We start from the raw sequence: 9,496 nt of genomic DNA on the forward strand, positions 1-9,496 counted from the left end.
CATTTCCTTAATCGTATTATTATTCTTACAGCAGTTGCATCACACACACACACACACACACACACGGATTCTTTAAGAAATTTCACCCCATTAAAAATAGTTATAAAAAATCTTCAGTACTGAATTAGTACTGTAATTGTTTATTTTAGGAAAATGTCTGACCATTCATTTCGTTCTAGTAAGATTCTACATACAGTAAAATTAGTGATTCTCGATATGAAGGTTCTTATACATAATGGATACTTCAGAAGGAGTTAATATCGCAATACAGTATCTCTGAAGCCGGCAAAAACAAATATATATAGCAAAACATATACTGTGCAACAGTAATGTGGTCAGATAAGTAAACAAATCACAACCGTGCGGTAGAATAGGCAAGTTTACACTTATCAGGAATAGAAACTTCAGGTTAACAAAATGATATGTAATCATCAGTTCTAATAAAAACAAACATTCATTTTAAGATTTTATAAACTATTTCATTGTTTAGTGCGCGCCATAAAAGATTTTTTTCTGAGTCATACCGGTGGAGGAGAGAGAGAGAGAGAGAGAGAGAGAGAGAGAGAGAGTGGGGTTAGGTAGGGGCTCCCTGTCACAGACACCATATCGGGCCTGTCACTGTGTCGACTGAAATGTCGACAGAGTAGACTGTCGGGCATTGAGTTTCCTCGAACTCGAACCGTCGACCTTCCTCCCAGAAAACCACACAGAACGCAGTCGCTCACTCCACAAATTGGGAATTTTGACTACATGGGGAAATTGCATTTTTGGGGAATTTTTGGTGGAAACTTGGGGATATTGTATGAAATTCCTTAATATATATGAACTTCATTATTTCTATGTCTAGAATGAACAAGGAAATGTAAAAAAACTTTTTTTCTGTATATTTTACAACAGTGGTTTTCATTATCGGCTCTCAGCCTATCACAATGAAGATAACAAACTCAGCAATGCATTGTTTACAGTCTTCCTGTACGAATCCTGAGTGAGTCACAAAGTCTGCTAGCCACGTGTCGATATCCTATTCCCATTCCCATCTGGTGAGTTCATATTCATATTTGAATCTTAATGAGCAAAGTTTACCCTCAGTGTCTCACAATAAATATAATGTACACTTGTTGTTGTTAAGCTGGTCACACTCAGCAAACTAAGCTCTCAGGAGGACGTTGTTGTAGCAATAATAGGTTAGGTATAGTTAATCATGACAATTCATGGAACAACCTAGACCTAGGCTGTGTGTAGAAAGATTGTGTGATTTTGCCAGGTTGAAATGAATGATCTAAATGTGCAGTGTTATAGGATATTGCTTTGAGCAGTGTATGTGCGTAGTTTATCCATTTTTTTTTTTTTTTTTTGGTAATACTTTAGTTAGAGACGCTTTGTAGAGAAAAAAAAAAGGTTGCATTAAAAGCCATGTTGGTTCAAGTTGATGCAATGAACACTACATTTGAGAGTGCTATAGCCTAACTTTAATGTACATATAGGGTGTCCATATTTTTTCTAAGAGATTTGGAACTTGGAAGGCTATCTTTTACATTGTTTCTTATTCTTTAATCATAGGTTAATGAGGAGATCTATCTGGCTGTACGTCGACTATTAGGTGTTGTGATAATAGCAACTACCACTACCAGTGGCACTACTGTTGATCTAAATTCCTCATCTAGTGATGAGGGCACTAAACCTGCCCCAAAGAAACCTAAACATGAAGTCAGAAAATTTCGCTCTGAGTGGATAAGACAGAAAGAATTTAAATGTTGGTTGACAGCACCAACAAAATACAGTAAAGAATCTAGGTGTTCAACATGCAACAAACCCGTCCTAGTCATCGACCCTCTTTAGTCAAGCATAGTCAGTCTCAGACACATATTAACAACATGAAAGCCAAGCAAAGCAGTATTTCAGTTAAGGATATTTTCAGTACGCAACCCAACCCAGGAATTTATAAGGAAAACACTGAATTGCAGGTATCAGCTTTCATAACTGAACACAATCTCCCTTTCTCGCCGGCAGGTTCATTATTACGTCTAATTCAGTCACGAGCTCCAACAAACACAGCTGAAAAGACAGCTTTAGCACAGATTCGACTTAATGACACCAAGTGTGTCAATATAGTCAGACAAGGACTTGGACTTCATTTTGCAAAAAAGCTGATTATGAAACTTAGACATTCAAAATTCACCATAATACAAGATGAAACAACTGATGTTTCCACTGAAAAAACAACTTGGAATTGTAGTGACATACTTTGATGACGATGCTATGGATACCGTAACACAGTTTTGTTATCTTATCCCAGTTCACAGTTGTACAGCAGTGGGACTGTACAATGCAGTTAAGGGCATCCCTATGAATAATATAATTGGCTACTAATCGGATACTACCAATGTCATGTTTGGAGAAAAGGAAAGTGTAGTGTCTCTGTTGAGGACAGATCTTCCTCACCTAGTTGCAATAAGATGTAGTTGCCACATGACACACTTGTGTGCTTCCTATGCCTGTTTGAAAATGTCCATGTCTTTGGAGGACATGTTGCGAAATATCCATGCTCACTTTAGTCGGTCAAGCCAAAGAACTCATAGCTTGGAAGAATTGCAAACTTTCTGCAATGTTCCCATTCATAAGCTTCTAAGCCTATCACAAACACGTTGGCTGTCACTGCAAAGTGTAGTAAACAGGGTCTTAGAGCAATGGCCAGCTCTTTTGCTATATTTCACTGACCTAGTAGCAGAGAAGAAAGATCCATCGAATACCCTTACAACAATCTTGCAAGCATTAAAGAACAAATTCATGCAAGCTCAACTGGAATTTATGTTTCCAACTACGACGGTTGAATGCATTCAACACCTTGTTTAAGAGAAATGAGCCTGCTCTTCACCTTTTACGTGGAGAGGTTACCAAGCTCTTAAAAGATATACAGTGTGATTTTCTGAAAATAGATGTTGTAAGACATGGAAACTCTTCCAGTGTAGACATTCATGACCCAAAGAACCATGTAAACTCTGATCACATTTATGTTGGAGTGGCTGCAACGGCCACTCTTTTTGAGTGTAACAAGGCAGACCCCAATGGAACCAGGCAGGTTAGAGTAGTCTGCAGAAGCTTCATGGTGGAGCTGGTGTAGCAAATCCGGAAGAGGTTTAATGAAGTGCAGAGAGAGTGTTATAATCACCTTGATTTCCTAGTGCCAGCAAATGCTGTGAAATGTCACCCTTCCTCTTTAGCAGGACTGTATGAATCCTTCACATTCCTGAATGATGTAGCTAACCTTGATTTGGTAGATATGGAATGGCGGAAGCAGGCTATAGAAGAACCTTACATTCTGAATGCTAACCTCACTGATATCCAGTGTTGGCGAGAAAGATTAACTCAGAAGAACATTAATGGTGAGCTCAAGTATGGAAATCTGCGTAAAGTTATAGGGTGCATTTTTTCACTGCTATTTTCAAATGCACCAGTAAAAAGACTTTTTAATAGGCTTAAGCAAATCAAAAGTGATCAGAGAAATCGTCTAAAGAGAGAAAGTATTGTGGGTTGCTGCATGGAAAAGAAGGAATGGCCTCATTAGGAATTTCTTCTGATAAGATCAAATTTGTTCAAGACCATCCAGAATTGTTAAGACTGATGGAAGGAGTCAAGAGCAATGCCACAGATTTAGAAGCAAATGATATCATTGCTGAAAAACTGCTGGCATAATGATGTTCAAGGTATATTAATAGCCACAAAAAAAAGTTTTCAACAAAAGATCTACGCCATTAACTAAAGACAATTATGCAGTTTTTATTAATATACCTTGAACATCATTATGCCAGCAGTTTTTCAGCAATGATATCATGAGCTTCTAAATCTGTGGCATTACTCTTGACTCCTTTCATCAGTCTTAACAATTCTGGATGGTCTTGAACATTTATCTTATCAGAAGAAATCCCTAATGAGGCACTAAGATAGATCGATAGAGAGAGACTAAGAGACTTTATAGACTGACACTAAGAGAGAAAGAGAGACTTTAATGAGACTGAGAGACACCAAGAGGTTTTAAAGAGACTAATACTTTAAGAAACTTTAGAGACTGAGAGACACCAAGAGAGAGAGAGAGAGGCTAAGAGACACCAAGAGAGAGAGAGAGAGAGAGAGAGAGAGAGAGAGAGAGAGAGAGAGAGAGACTTTATAGAATGAGCCACTAAGAGAGAAAGAGAAACTTTAATGAGACTGAGAGACACAAAGATTTTAAAGAGACTGATGAATTAAGAAACTTTAGAGACAGAGAGAGAGACACTAAGAGAGACTGAGCGACACTAAGAAAGAGAGACTTTAAAGATACTGAGACACTAAGCGACCTTGCAGAGACTGAGAGACACTAAAAAGAGAGAGACTAAGAGACTTTATAGACAGAGACACTAAGAGAGGAAGAGAGACTTTAATGAGACTGAGAGAACTAAGAGATTTTAAAGAGACTGATACATTAAGAAATTTTAAAGACTGAGAGAGAGAGAGAGACACTGAGACTGAGAGACACTAAGACACAGAGGGAGAGAGAGACTAAGAGACTTTATAGACTGACACTAAGAGAGAAAGAGAGACTTTAATGAGACTGAGAGACACTAAGAGATTTTTAAAGAGACTGATACTTTAAGAAACTTTAGAGACTGAGAGACACTAAGAAAAAGAGACTTCAGAGAGACTAAGACACTAATCGAGCTTACAGAGACTGAGAGTTACTAAGAGAGAGAGAGAGACACTAAGAGAGAGAGAGAGAGACTAAGAGACTTTAGAGACTGAGAGACACTAAGAGAGAAAGAGAGACGTTAATGAGACTGAGAGACACTAAGAGATTTTAAAGAGACTGATACATTAAGAAACTTTAACCATTGTTGGTGTAACTTTTTACTCACGTCTTTCTTTTGAGAAACATCTAATGAAAGTGTCAATGAAGTTAGGATTTGCAAGTAAGACCTCATATAACCATAACAGTGATAAAATCATTGCAACCCGTTTCATGTCATTTGTCTTTCCTTGACTGGAATACTGTTTCTACCAGAGATTTATCTCTTTTAGATAAGAGTGGTTCGTGGTGGTAGGTTTCTGTTTCCTAACACTGGCAGTTATGACTTAGACCATCAACGGACAGTCTCTTGCTTGTCAATGTTTCATAAGTTGTATTTTAGCAGAGATCGTTCACATACCAAATTTGCTGAACGGGACTAATATGCAGTAAATGTGCCTCACTGACGAACTTCTCAGTTCCAGAGGTCCTTTATTCCTCACACTGTTGGACTGTGGAACAGTCTCCCTGAGGATGTTGTGCAATTGGAACTTCAAAAGTTCAAGCTAAGATACAACACATTACTACCCTAAAACAATTCTTCTTGTATTTGAATAATTTACATACAATTTATCTATCTATTTTTTTTTTCTTTTTAATAACTGATCTCTTCTTCTGTATTTCCGGTTACCTTCTGTTGCTTCTCTCAGATGAACACTATATTCTTTGAAAGTTTGAATCTCACGTCAGTAGTCCCTATGGGCGTGTTCCATATGAATAAGGTTCATGAAAATGTTACTGGTGTCTTTTAGCAAAGGTAAGCATGACTGACACAATGCATCGCGTGGAATATATACTGGACTGGGTCTGTCAAAATAGTCAGTATTACCAATATTTCGGTCACATTCTGGAAGTGACCCTCCTACTTTCTAGGAACAAACAAAGGGATAGCATAAAATTAGTTGAAAAATTTGATATTTTGACCCTGGCTTCAAAGGATTCCCACAGTAAAGATTTTGACATCTTTGAAGTTCATAGACAGTTTGTACACAATCTTTACGAAGAAATTTAGAACATTTACTCTGTACACTATAGTTTTGTCACGGAGACTGAAATTTTACAACATATGATGTCGTGACCTTATGCCCTTAAGTTCCTTGTAACCGCCCAGAGTAAGAGTCTTTTAAGACGTCAATGAATCTGTTGTGCTGACACCCTCATTCAATTGTAAGCACAGTATGGGTGTATGGAAGCGTGTGTATGGTGAAATATCCCCACGCTGATAAGATTATTGATTTATTTTAATCTCTGTAATGAATATTCGAAGGAAGATGAAGATGACTTCAAAGGATACTAGCCATTTTTTTATTTATTATGCTAAATACCAAATAAATATACAACTTGCACACAGAACAATTCTAGGAAAGCGATTACAGGACTTCGTCATTTGCCAAATAAACAACATATAACAAAAATATCTTACCCATATCATTAAAATACATATCTTACTTTTGTATGCAAGTGGCATTATATATTCAATTAATCAATCATTTCCTGTGGCACCCACGGGGATGCATAGGGCCTCGATGAAACCACGCCACCACATTCTGTCCTGGGCTAACTCCTCAAGATCTCCCCAACACTCGTCTCCTGCTTCCCGCCTCATTGTCCTCAACCACGTCTCCTTTGGCCTACCTCTACCTCGTCTACCAAGGGCAACCCACCCTGGTGTATCTTGTACTATTCCCTGTCTTCTATACACATGGCCTAAGCACTTCCAGCTTGAAAATCTAACTTACTCATCGATCGGCTGTACCCCGTTACTTCTCTAATTCTGTTATTTGATATCCTATCTCTCCAGTTAATTATATTATTATCTATTCACCCTACAGTATATACAAAGACCGTCTCTCAGGGTGCGCCCACATCACAGTTAAACAAATCGTGAACAGGCGTGGCAGCTTATCTCGTTCATATCACAAACTGGTTGAAAAAAGGTCAAAAATAGCAAGTGGAGAACGAACCTTTGGCCAATGCTGGTTAATCCTATGAAGAACTGGTTAGAACTTCCAATAAGTCATTAACTTTATCGAACCTGTTTGAGATGCCCATGCGATAAGTACCGGCGGGTGTTTATGCCATCTTTTACCAAAGTGTGGACGTACCCTACAGCTCTTTGTTAACACTCAGAAACTACATGTTACTGATAAAAAGATTTTATTGTCATTCACTCTTGCAGGCGTCGGATTTGTCTGGCCGTCAGTATTTGCTCTCCCATGGAATAAATACAACGAGCCTACTAAATCAACTTCTTTAAATAAAGAGAGGGAATGGCGGTCAGTTAAGATCAAATCGGACTTATGCCAGCACCGGACTTGCTCGAAGACATTAAAGAGAAGAAGGAACCTGGGGTGGACCTCGGAGCTCGAACCACCCATCCAAGCCGTCGTCGGGAGCGGTGGTGTTATGCAGCAGGTATTGTCTGGTTGCAAACATCCCATTTACCGATTTCGGAACTTCTGAACTGCAGGAGAATAACTAGATAGGTGGCCACGTAACTAAAGATCTGGGGACAACGAAAAGATTATGATATTAGGTGGAAATCACATACTGTTTTATGTATTTAAACTATTTTATGTATGTCTACTTTAAGCATAAAATTTGATTTTATTATTGTCCCCATATATATATATATGTATATATATATATATATATATATATATATATATATATATATATATATATATATATATATATATATAGTATGGTAGTGCTAAATTTTGAAATGAATTTGTTTAATGGGTGTTAGAAACCTGTTAAGGTTGTTGGTGATGAGCATATCGACGTCCGGCCTTCTTTATATGAAAACCTTTAAAAAAATTATCTTTAATATTGGAAATTAAAAAACCATAGCTTTGCTTCATGTTCAATTAAAGAATATATATCAGAGGTAAATCTTTCAATCGTGCTTCCAGTAATTTCAAATTCAGTGCAGCCGATTCCCATCATCATAAGATGAGATCGAATGCACACAATGCTGTCAAGCACTTTAGTTGACATTTGATTACGGTAGTTGTTCTTTACACAAGTGACAAGACTGAAAATGCGCTCCACTGCTGCATTAGAGATAGGCGATGCGAGGCATGAGAGTGCATATAGCGCTAGTTCCCTGTAGGGGTGCTTTCCAGTACCATTTTCTTATTTGTATAATCCAGCCCAAAATGTTTGGGGATTACTTGGAATGCCTTGTCCAAAGATACTCTCCTCACTCCGTATGTGGAAGCACACCTTTCCATATTGTTACTCAATTACATTGGCATTTTCACTAAGTAAATGGGCAAAAGATAGATGTGAGAAAGGGTACCTCTCCATTTGTGATAAAACTTTCTTTGGATTCAGACCACTCCTGCATTTAAATGTATCCTTGTTTGCTGAGAGTTGCTTTTCAACTTCCTTACTTAGTTCCATGAGAAACGATTGGCATCTCTCCTTCAAAATTTGGACATCCGAACAAAATTCAGCGTCTGAATGATGTTCGCTGCAGCATCTAGCAAGTTTTCCCTGAAAATGTGCACCAATGCCAGTCACTGAGATGATAAGTTTATCTCCACGAAGGTTGAAAATTCTGAGAATTCTGGAATTCAGAGCTTTACTACGAATGTCTAAATCCTTAGACATTTTTTCGGGATCAGGATTGGCATTCTGAAAAAGGTTATTAATATTCTCAAATTCTAAAACAATTGGAGATAGAAAAGTGAAATACAAATAAACACTGACGTCTTTTAGCATACCAAAGATATTGCGTGCTTTATACCTCACATCCTGCGATCCTTCAAGAATTGCAGTCTTGAAATATGCCTTCATCTCACTTCAGTTCTGAACCAATCTCTTTATGACTCGTCCACAAACAAGCCACCTTGTGCCAGAAATCTTCAGGAAGGGCATGTGTGCCAGCTTCTTGTTGCTTTCCTCCTCCTCCTCCTCCTCCTCCTCCTCCTCCTCCTCCTCCTCCTCCTCCTCCTCCTCCTCCCTCAGCATTCATTTCTTGAAAGAGATTCTCGTAGGCATGGCGATGGAGGGTGCTGTTTGAAAACCAACCAGGTATTTCTGTTAGCAAAAAACCAAGAGATGATGGCAATACTTCAAAAGATTTTTGAACACAGTGTGCTAGAGAGTGAAAAACATATTTAATCAACACAGTTTGGGGATTCAGCTCTCACCCTAGGCCTAGACCATACACTGTTGTTTTCTTCTGCCATAACAGCAGCTCCATCACAACCAAGTCCAGTGTAGTCTGATAGAGGAAGTCCAAAATTAGCCAAACCATCTTTCATGATTTGGAAGAGGGCCTCACCAGTAGCATACACAACTGGATAAAAACCCATAAAGACTGTTTGAACTTTTCCAGAACATTCACTGAAGTAACGCAAACAAACTGCCAGTAGTTTGTCAATAGAAACTGAACTTATAACCTAATTGCACTTGGTTCGGTGAAGACGAAGTCCTGTAATGCGCTTCCTTTTTTTTTTTTTTTTTTTACAATCTCACCTAAGTGGTCAATAGGCAAGATAAGGCAAAGGCAGCATGTAGCGAGTGTTACTGTAACTCAAGCTCCGCCCATTTCAGCTCATCTGAAGTTTTTTGTTTCGTAACAAACTTTGTTACTGCTCTTGAGGTAGTAACAGATCCAGGGGCGTTTCTAGACATTTTGGGGCCCGGGGGGCACAGTCCCATTTG

This window comes from Macrobrachium rosenbergii, chromosome 29 (assembly GCF_040412425.1).
Source record: "Macrobrachium rosenbergii isolate ZJJX-2024 chromosome 29, ASM4041242v1, whole genome shotgun sequence".
NCBI classification, from domain to species: Eukaryota; Metazoa; Arthropoda; class Malacostraca; order Decapoda; family Palaemonidae; genus Macrobrachium; species Macrobrachium rosenbergii.